Source organism: Ischnura elegans, chromosome 7 (assembly GCF_921293095.1).
Source record: "Ischnura elegans chromosome 7, ioIscEleg1.1, whole genome shotgun sequence".
Taxonomy (NCBI): domain Eukaryota; kingdom Metazoa; phylum Arthropoda; class Insecta; order Odonata; family Coenagrionidae; genus Ischnura; species Ischnura elegans.
The window spans coordinates 7,894,085-7,903,831 of record NC_060252.1 but is presented as its reverse complement, the minus strand read 5'-3'; the positions used below and the strand labels follow the sequence as shown (position 1 = coordinate 7,903,831).

The 9,747-nt window shown below is 38.4% G+C and overlaps 1 protein-coding gene across 3 annotated transcripts in view; it reads left to right on the top strand.

The window, feature by feature from the left end:
• Positions 1 to 305: 305 nt before the first annotated feature.
• The window catches only part of LOC124161863, a 44,770-nt gene continuing 35,328 nt past the window's right edge, over positions 306 to 9,747 (top strand). For all 3 annotated transcript variants that reach the window (XM_046538087.1, XM_046538086.1, XM_046538088.1), the window contains exon 1: positions 306 to 386. The gene's annotated coding sequence lies outside the window, so the exon portion shown is untranslated. The remainder of the gene's footprint in view (positions 387 to 9,747) is intronic.

The window sequence follows — 9,747 nt, the reverse complement described above, 5'->3', positions numbered from 1 at the left end:
CGCCAATTCTTACATTCATGGAAAATTGTAAAGACAAGAGGGGAAACAAAAGACAGCACCGTCGCCATCTGGCGTTCATTTCTGTAGTATATTTTTTTATGCGTATTAATGGCAGAAAACGTAAATAATAAAATTTTACATGATTAGCACAAATTTTAAAACAAAAATTTATACCGACTCAGCTGTTATATAACTTTCTAGAAGTAACTTGCAAGTCAAAGGTTGCGCTTCTTCATTCCAGTTTTCACGAGTGAGGGCGCCGATCCCGCATGAGTCGGAAAGTGTCCACCATTTTCGTCTACCGGTTAATATTCATTGTGTCTGAGTATGTCGGTCTATGCAGGTCGTGTCTGACATCGCTCTTGGCGGAAGCTTTCGTTAATCACGTGAGTTTCATGTTACCATAGCACGTGTACTTAAATATTTAAATTCAGCTTCTTCTTAGTTCTAAGACAAGTAGTCAGAAATGTCTCGTTACGTATTGATATCCGGTTGTTTACCAAAGGTTTTGAGTAATACTTGGTAATAGCAATTGATGGCCCACTCGAAGGCGCGGTTTATTTTGTTAGTGCTTAATTATGGTTGTGTCCTTGCCTTAATTTCCATGCAGATGGGGTAATAATATTGTATCACCAGTGTGAAGAGTGTATGAGAAGCATGCTAAATGTAGTATGCATGTGTAATTCGCAGTGCATTAGTACTCGTCACTACCGCGTGTTAACTGATGTGGCACGAAGTATTTTGTATGGGGATGTGGTACTTGGTGGGTTGTGCCCCAAGCTCTAGCATCTTCATTGAGAGTGTAATTTTTGCTTTGACATACGTTTTCGAATGTATACTTCCATCTCTTAGAAGAAATTTCTGTCACATCGTTAAGGATGTCATCCTTGACGAATTGGAAATGGTAGCAACATTCTTTAACGGTGTCATGTTATCGTTTGCGATGTATGTGAGTGTATCTCTTACTTTAGAATAGATCTCTGAACTGTTTCACCCCTGGATTATAATCTTGGCGATTTGTTTTAACTTGAATGGCGTTTGGAAGTAAAGCATTTCCTCTGGGTGGCTGAACGCTTTGTCGTATTGGAGTGGTTGGAATTTATGGATGCGATCTAGGTTGAGCCCAAAATGGGAATGAATGTGACTCCCATAAGATCTTACAACAGCCGAGGGTACTACCTCTCGAGATACTGTTGTGTTTTGATGAGCCATTGACCGCACCTCTGTGGTGGTCCTTGCAATCTTCAGTGCCGTTGGAGTTCCTTCGTGTAAAATGTTGTCATTCGTGTTTTTATGGCGTTAAAAGTCCTGGCCACTCGCCTCACATGTGCTCTTATCGTGGAAAGCCATTGACTATTACTAAACACGAGAACCTACAGTGGGTAGTGATGGTTATGTGTTGGTGAATGGAGTGGGAATTCTCGAAATAAAGGTCGTAAAATTTCATTGCATGTGTGAAATCTTAGCGTACTTACACGTGAGGAGTGTCAGATGGGATGATAAACATTTAATGGATAGAACCTAATTGGCTTTAAAGAGCGATTTGACAAAGTTGGCCAAAAGATGAGTTTGAAGGTGAAGTTGCGGTGATGAGAGTTGACCCTGTATTAATCGATGTTTTTAACGCAACGTGATGGTAGACCGCTTGAGCCATGTTGGGTAATCTTTCCCACCCAGTCGTCACCAACTTGCTTATGTTACTTTTTCATTTTGCTTTTCCAATTTTTGTGCTGGGCTAGTTATCGGCCACATGGCCACACGTGGGAGGTTGGTAATCATGTTTTTTTCAACAATGATCTTCAGGTTCGATGTCATATCTAGTAATAACAATAAAAATCCATGGCACATATCTTGCTACAGGTGATAGGTTAATTTATCTCATTGTAGGAGAGATCACCCAGTCAACACAACAATTGTGGCCACAATGTGGCCGTGCTGTGGTCATAGTGGGTTGCCATTATGGCCCATAGTGGTTTTGACCCCTGGCCGTGGTGTGGCTCGCCATAATGTGGCTTAAATGTGGATAATACACTTTCTTTATATCAATTGAATCAATCAACTTCCATTCTAATAACTTACCAAATAACCTGTGTCAATAGCAACCGTAATATACTTATGTTTACAAATGTTTGGTTTGCCAATCTGTGGCCTTTCTGAGACGATCCACAGTGTGGCCATAGTTGCGCATGTTTGGCAAGCCAAACTATGGCTCTCCGCATGGCAACCACAGTCTGGCCATAATATGGCAAGCTGTGGCTAGCCATAGCCATTGTTGACACAGGTAAACCACAATCCGGCCACAGTGTGGCCATAATTGTTGTGTTGACTGGGCAGCCTATTATGCTTTGAATACTGGGATTGTGCTGATCTGAGCATAATAATTCGTGGGAATGACAGCACAATTTACATACTATGTACAAGTTAGATATGGAATAATGAATTCACATTTATGTTAGTACAATTACAATAGGCACAAAAGAAAATTTATTAAAATATAGTAGAAAATCTTTGAGGTTGCTATTTGGTGTTGTTTTGGATAGAAAAAGGGAAGTTAGAGGTTACTGTTGCAATCAGTGCAAGTGGTCACCTTGAATTTGTGCTCTCCAGTCTTGTTTCTTGGAAAATTTTACTGTAATGCAAGTGGAGGGAGAGGCAATTGGGTTCGTTCACACCCAAAATTGAAATTTGTGGATGAAAGGGCAAGATAAGTTTGGAGCATAAAATAATCTTCCCTATTCAGCCACTCTTCAGAAGTCTATAAAAGATAATACCAAAGTTTCCACCCATGAATAAAGGCTGATATGGAGGAATATAAATAAGCACTTGACGATAAAGTTAGCCTCGCCACTATGAGGTGTTCATTAAAAAAACTAGGATGGTTATTTAGTTTACTTTGGCATTCCATATTGCATCCATGTTATTTATCATTCAAGGTTGCCTTTTTCCATATTAAAAAAATAGGTATTAATTATCCATATACGCAATCTTTTGCGTGAGATTCTAGTAGCCATACCTCAATGATGGCATTCATAGAAGAGTTTACTATGGGGTTTTGTCCATTTTGAATTAACAGGAAAACAAGAGTGAAACTTAGGAAAGTGCAGTGAAATATTATTTTTTCATCTTTATTTGTTTTGCATCCATTCTTTATTATTTCTCACTGAGATTCATGGAAGAAAACACCTTGGCATGATAGAGGACATGTATGTAATATTTTTATTTTATTTTTCATCATTAAGATAGAACCACATACAGCAGTGTTGCCATTTTATAGTGGCCTGGTAACTATACATAAAGTAGAGGACAAACAAGCAGAAAAGGAGTCAAATTTATGAAAAAGAGACAAGAACCTGCAGGAACAAGCTAATTTAGTGATAGATAAGATATCAGGGTGTCCAGAGACCGGGAATTCTGCGTGAATTTTTAATTAGCTGGAATTATTAATGAATTTTTGCTCCAAGCTGGAATCTTTTGTTTCAAATTCATTTCATATAAAAGTTTGCTGGTTCATCACCCATTTTATGGCTTAAAGTGTTTGTCGTAATTTTAATAGCGAATAGCAATAGCGTGGCTGCGAACTACAAGTGGGCACGGGCAAGCTACACCTCCACCACTAGAAGCACTTTGGCACGCTGCTGTCGCCAAACTTCGTAAAAGGCACGAAAATATTATTTACTATAGTACCTATGTCTTATTCCTTAATTTATTATTGTTCTGCTACATAATAATTTAAAATATTCTGTATTTTGTCATATAACTGTGTTTCACTACATTTTATCGCCATCTACCTCATTGTGAAAAAAAATACGCTACAAAATGCGATAAACTGTTAATGAAATTGCGATAAAATGAAAGTGTGATTTTCAAGTATCTCTAGGCATTACGTTAAAAAACAGCCAAGTTTGTCAAGCATGAGCGCCCTGGAAGGAAACCATGTTGATATTCTGTGTGAAGTAATAGATTGGATTTAGGAGTATTCTTTCACAAACAGAAGAGAGAACTGGGAGTATGAGAGATGGGTTGATAGTTTGAAGCAACATTTATTGGGCTGGATTTATGTATTGGTATAAAATTAATAGTTTTCAATGGTGGTGGAAAGTGCCTAGGGAAAAGCAGCGGTTTAAAAGTAAACTTATTAATAAAAAGCAAATGCCCAAGTGGATGAGGTTGAAGCACCGGTTGACGTCCTCCTAACAAACTTTTGATCAGGCAGGGAGGGGAAACAAAAGACCATTGGGCACGGGTTGTCCGGGAACGGCAGAAACGGTACTTGGCATTGATGGATTCATGGTGAGAAACAAAGATATTTTGGCCTGGCATAATTTCTCCCTGAGGAAGGGGCGAGAGAAGGAAATCCAGAGTTGCCAAATCACAAGTGTGGTGAATATTATATTGGAATAGTTGAAGGCAAGTGGTCAATCATGGATGTTGAGTGGATTTCCACAAGTTGGGGAGTCCAATGGAATGAGAGGTTAAGATCTCCCAAAACATCATCAATAACATCGCCAAGCTTCATGGCACTTAAAAATGAATGCAGACAATTTCGTAAAATTATGATGTCAATTGTTTGGGGGGGGGGGGGGTAGGAACACCGTAACACTTTTGATTTCCCATGATTGGGAGGAGAAGCTACACACCGCACAATTTCATATTCCATCTCCAGGATCTCGTGATGCTTCAAATGAAAGTTGGAGTTGATGGTGAGAAGTACACCACTGCCTCTAGAGGATCTATCGCCTGGATAAAGTTTAGGGAGATTAGTATTTTTGTCAGAGAAAGACAACTCACTGTTACTAACAGTATTTTTCAGGGATAAACAACTCATTGTTACGAACAGAAGAAGATAACCGTGTTTCTGTGTAAGTAATAGTTATCAAAACCAGAGAGTTCCTGAGCATGAAAATCACTTGAGTGTTTATTTTTGGTGGTACACATGAGAAAGTTCATACGGGGGAAGGACCAGAGTTCATTTCCACATCACCAGGCAAAAGCACTACCAGTAAAACAAGCACTCCACGAACGGGGTATGGGTGGGACATAGATGGCAACGGTCCACAAGATTGTGATCCAGGATGATCGACGTCAGAGAACACTGCAAGACCACTCGATTGAAAGGCTGGAAAATAAAACTTCCTGTAGCTGAAGAATGAAACACTTGATCTATAGAGGGCACTGTTGACGAATAGGTACCACACGTGCACACAAATGCAAAGAAATGTTCACAATAAGGTTGGCAGATGAGGACATCACCCTGGTGCCACTGAGGCCAGACTAGTGTATTGGCAAATGGTGGGCAGCTAGCTGTCCTCTTGCTCTGCCTGTCCATAATGCATTTCTTATTGATTGGTTTCCTCAACACCATGGCATATGCCCCTGAGGGCAGTGGATTCCTCGTCATATAATCCACCCTCTTCTTGCTTCCACGCTGCCTTGCTACTGACCTCTAGTGTGTGATCCTAGTGATGTCTCTATTAAATAATCAGCTGAGCCGCTCCGCAATAGAATCATGCTGACCACCAGTGGCAGATCTAAGGGCAGGGGGGTATCCAATTTACACTAGATAGTAATATTTTTCCAACCCCCACCATTGCTGGAATTTTAACCCCCTTGTCCCTATCCAGGATCCGCCACTGCTGACCACCAATGTTTCCTTATTCAAATCGTGCATATCGCCGTTTTCATTTAGAAAATCCATTCCCCACTTCAATTTGAGTCAAATCACCACAACATTCTTAGAAAATATTCGGTAGAAACACTAATGTCCACCAATGTTTGCCAGTTTTTCTCCCTTTCTCCAAAGCACTGTCAAATCATGTGTCAGAGTCTAACAATTGGGTCACATGACACTTGGAAAGGGTCGGGGAGGGGAAAGGATTTATTTGTGAGTCTTTATCATTGAAGCACACTGATGGTACTCCACAATTCCTGATTTGCCATATGCCTGATTTGTAGTACTGATCTCTGTCCTCGTTGGGGCACTTGGACCTTGTGACCTACCATAATACCACGTAAATGAGGTTCCTTTGGTGGATGAAAATACATCTGTGAGTAAGTCATTTGCTCGCCTCTCCGCCTCCTTACAGCTGCTTATACTTACTTTAGTGTCAGTTCTCAGTTACAAATTTAGGAGTCTTTTCATTTTTTCTTCCATTTCAAGTCCATACTTTTCAACGTGAAATGCTGTACTTAATGTAAGTATTCTTTCTCTTTTGTTTATGAATCATTATCTATGAAACTTTTTAGGTGTGGCTGCAAGAATGTCAGGATTATGGAAAGGATGTGGTGACCCCTAGAATTGTCATTTTAGCCTTCAAAAAATCCTTCAACTATGTATTAGCAACATTTTGTGGTCACAAACTATTAATTCCTTTCTATCCAAAATAGTGTGCATCAATTTTGAAATACAGTCAAACTTCGATAACCGTGAACTGGAGAAGTGAGAGATTCATTGCCAGCACCTGTCAGTTTTACCCTTGAAAGACTTTATAAGTGAGAATCTAGGAACCTCCATAAGCAAGAGATTTTTCTGCCTACTTGGGGAAATGTGTCCACTCCGTCCGGCTCAATATGGATTGACGGGAAACCTATTTAGCACTCAAACTTTAGATTAGTATACATTTTAGTTAACGTTGACTCGAAGGGAACACATTCTTCTTGACTCAATCACTTTATAACACACACAAGTTAAGAGGGAAAGGCTGTAGAGTCATCTCAAAAAGGCAACAATCTCTTTTCGATGAGAGAAATGAGATAAAAAAACATGTTAATAATACCACAAGAGAATCTCAAAAGACAACAGATTTCTTCAGATGAACGTTGTAAATAATTTCAAGTTTAAGTGTAGATAAATACATACACAATGATTATATGACTGTGGCTTCCCCGCTCTATCCTCCCCCAACTTCCTTAAGTGTACCTCTGTGAGTGAGAGAGGTCATTCCGGAACTTATGTGATTGAGAAAATAATGCTGGTCCCTTGAACTCTCCCTAATCAAAGTTCAATTGTATTGGGTCATTATTGTGATCAAGTTATCTGATTTCATTTGTACAAGTCAGAATAACAGCTTTTCATTTCCTGTGTAAAAATTTAGACTGTCTCAATGTAATTTTTGCAAATTGCCTGCTGGCACACAGTCATTATCTATGAAATTTGGGAGGCCCTAATGAAGTAGTTGTGTGGGGAAATAGAAACTGTGGAACGGCATATTTATAAAGTAATGCTTGAAGGTATATTTGGGTGCTTAAAATCGCATCCATAATTCTTATTGAGGAGTGAAATGTAAAAGTTCATCTCTGCAAGTCTCTGGTCTCACTCTCTGTTTTCCATTGTGTAATTCAGACCAATTTTGATGGATTTTTCTCATTAATATTTCCTATTCATTCTTCTGATAATGATAGGTTTCTCCCTTCACCAATACATATTAAAATTCCTCATGATATGAATGTTGTCAAACATTTGGCATTTAATCATCTGAGTGTGGTGTGGATCTAAAGGTTTTTGTTCCCATTTGATATTTATATTTCTATTGAACCATTTGTTGGTTATTTGACAAATATGACAGAAGCCAAGAATCTGCCACTTCTGAATTACCAGTTCCCAACAATTTATTTGATAATATGGAATTGTCAATATTTTTGAATGCTTTACTTAAGTTATAAAATGTACCTATAACCTGTTAGTATTTATTTATTGATTGACAAATGTTTATAATTTGCTGAAATAATTTATTGGTGTTCACGGAAGATATGTTGGTGTGGATGAAAGAGGTTAAATTTTTAAAAGTAATTAACTCTAAGATTAAACATCAGCTTTTCAAATAACTTTGAGGAAGTTGATAGAGAAGAAATAGGTATGTACATAGTTGTCTGAGTGTTGCTCTGGACTTCTTATATTTGAAGTTTTAAAAAAAAGATAGAAAATGTCTTTCTAAGATAGATAGATGAAATCCCACAGACCTTTTGTTAGCAAAGGAGTTGATCACTTATTAGATGGATTTTAGCTGAATGAGAGGTGGTGTGAAGAAAAATTGATGTTGCAGGATATCTAGGTTTGGGTAAGGAGTAAACATGGAATATAAATGTAAGGAATCAAAACAAAGAGTACTGGCTAAAAATATGATGAACACGAATAAAAGATACATGGAATGGGAGATAGAGGAAGAGGTTTATTTATTTTCCGGGTAATGGGGCATGGCGATATTGACAGTTCGTTTAAGGACAGGAGAAAACGGATCAATGTAATCCGGCAATGAATTGAGCTGGGAGTAAAGGCGGTAGCGGAGTGAGTGCTTGACGAGGCATAGGCATATGGAGTAAGGAATGCACACGTGTGGATCAACTAGGAACTCTGGCATCAATAGAGGAAAGCAAATCAGGACGATCAATGTGTAAGCGTAGAGTATTATAGATAAATTTTTAATCTGTTTTAATTCATTGATGGCAGAGAAGGTAGAATCGAGCTAGGAGACATGTTATGAAAGTGGGGAACTGTGTTTTACAATTCTGGCAAAGAAGCTAGTTGGGAGAGGTGAGGTTAGAGGGAGCTGCGATGGACCGTTTGGGGGACAGTTTCCTATGACTGGAAGGATAAATGCTGTGAAGTATGATTTAAGAGCTTGAGGATCGGTTTTTTTGCGTGGAGCAGTGGAGGAGATGTAGGGGGGACATATCTTTGGTCTTGATTAAATGAATGTGATCTGAGAAGGTTTCTGTCAGTTAAGGAACCTAAATCCTTCACAGCCAAAACAAGTTGAAGAGGCCCTGAGTTAACGGAATAGTGAAAAATCTAATAGGTGATTTTTTAAGAGAAATAGGAAAGGAATTGCATTTTCTGGTTGCCAGCTGATTTTCTGAGTACATATTAGGTACGAATGCAATAACTGGTCCTTGAGATCCACCCCACCCATGAATTTATTATAATCTAACTCTCAAACAGGCTTCCACGTTTCTTTTTTGCCTTTCAATACTGTTTTCATTCATTGTGGAATGCAAATTCATCCTTTTGGTTCAACCTCAATGGCCCAACAAAGTCAGTCTTGCATTTACATTTTAGTGGTTATGCAAGAGCGGGAGAATTTTATAAATTGTCCGTCTAAACACAGCGTCCTTGCTTAAGCAGTGGTTCAACCGTAGTGCATTAATTTCAGAACATTCATGGTTATAATTTTCTCAATCACTTTCCAAACTTACGCTTTCTTTTGAATCACTTGCAAGTTATTCTTCAATACCTATTTTATCATCACTTGGAAATTCTCCTCTTTATTTTGTGTTGTTAAAAAAAGTGTACATTTCAGTTGGAGTAATAAATTCATTCATTTATTCAATTGTAATCCTTTTTTTTTTAATGTTTTTAGAGCATGTTTTTGTGGAACTGATATTTTTGTTAGTTGCATTGTACCCTGTGATCTTTGATGGAAGGGCATTATGGAAGAGCATTTAGAATATATTTAAGAAAATCTTCAGTTGGTTGTTGACATTTGTGGCAGCATTGACATCCTCCCATGTTTGAAATGGAAAATATCTTAGGAAATTCTTTATCGCCTCCTTGTTACGATTAAAGCATTTTTGAATGACCTCCATAGGTACATTTAGTCTCACTATTTGGCCATGGGCAAAGTTAAAGAGTTTCATGATGGGATGGGATGCAGGGTAGCCATTCTAGGGCTATAGGGGCTAAGTGTTCTTGGAAAATTTGTTTGAATTAGCCTTTGAAAACAACATTTGAAGTACTATCTAAGACTAAAATTT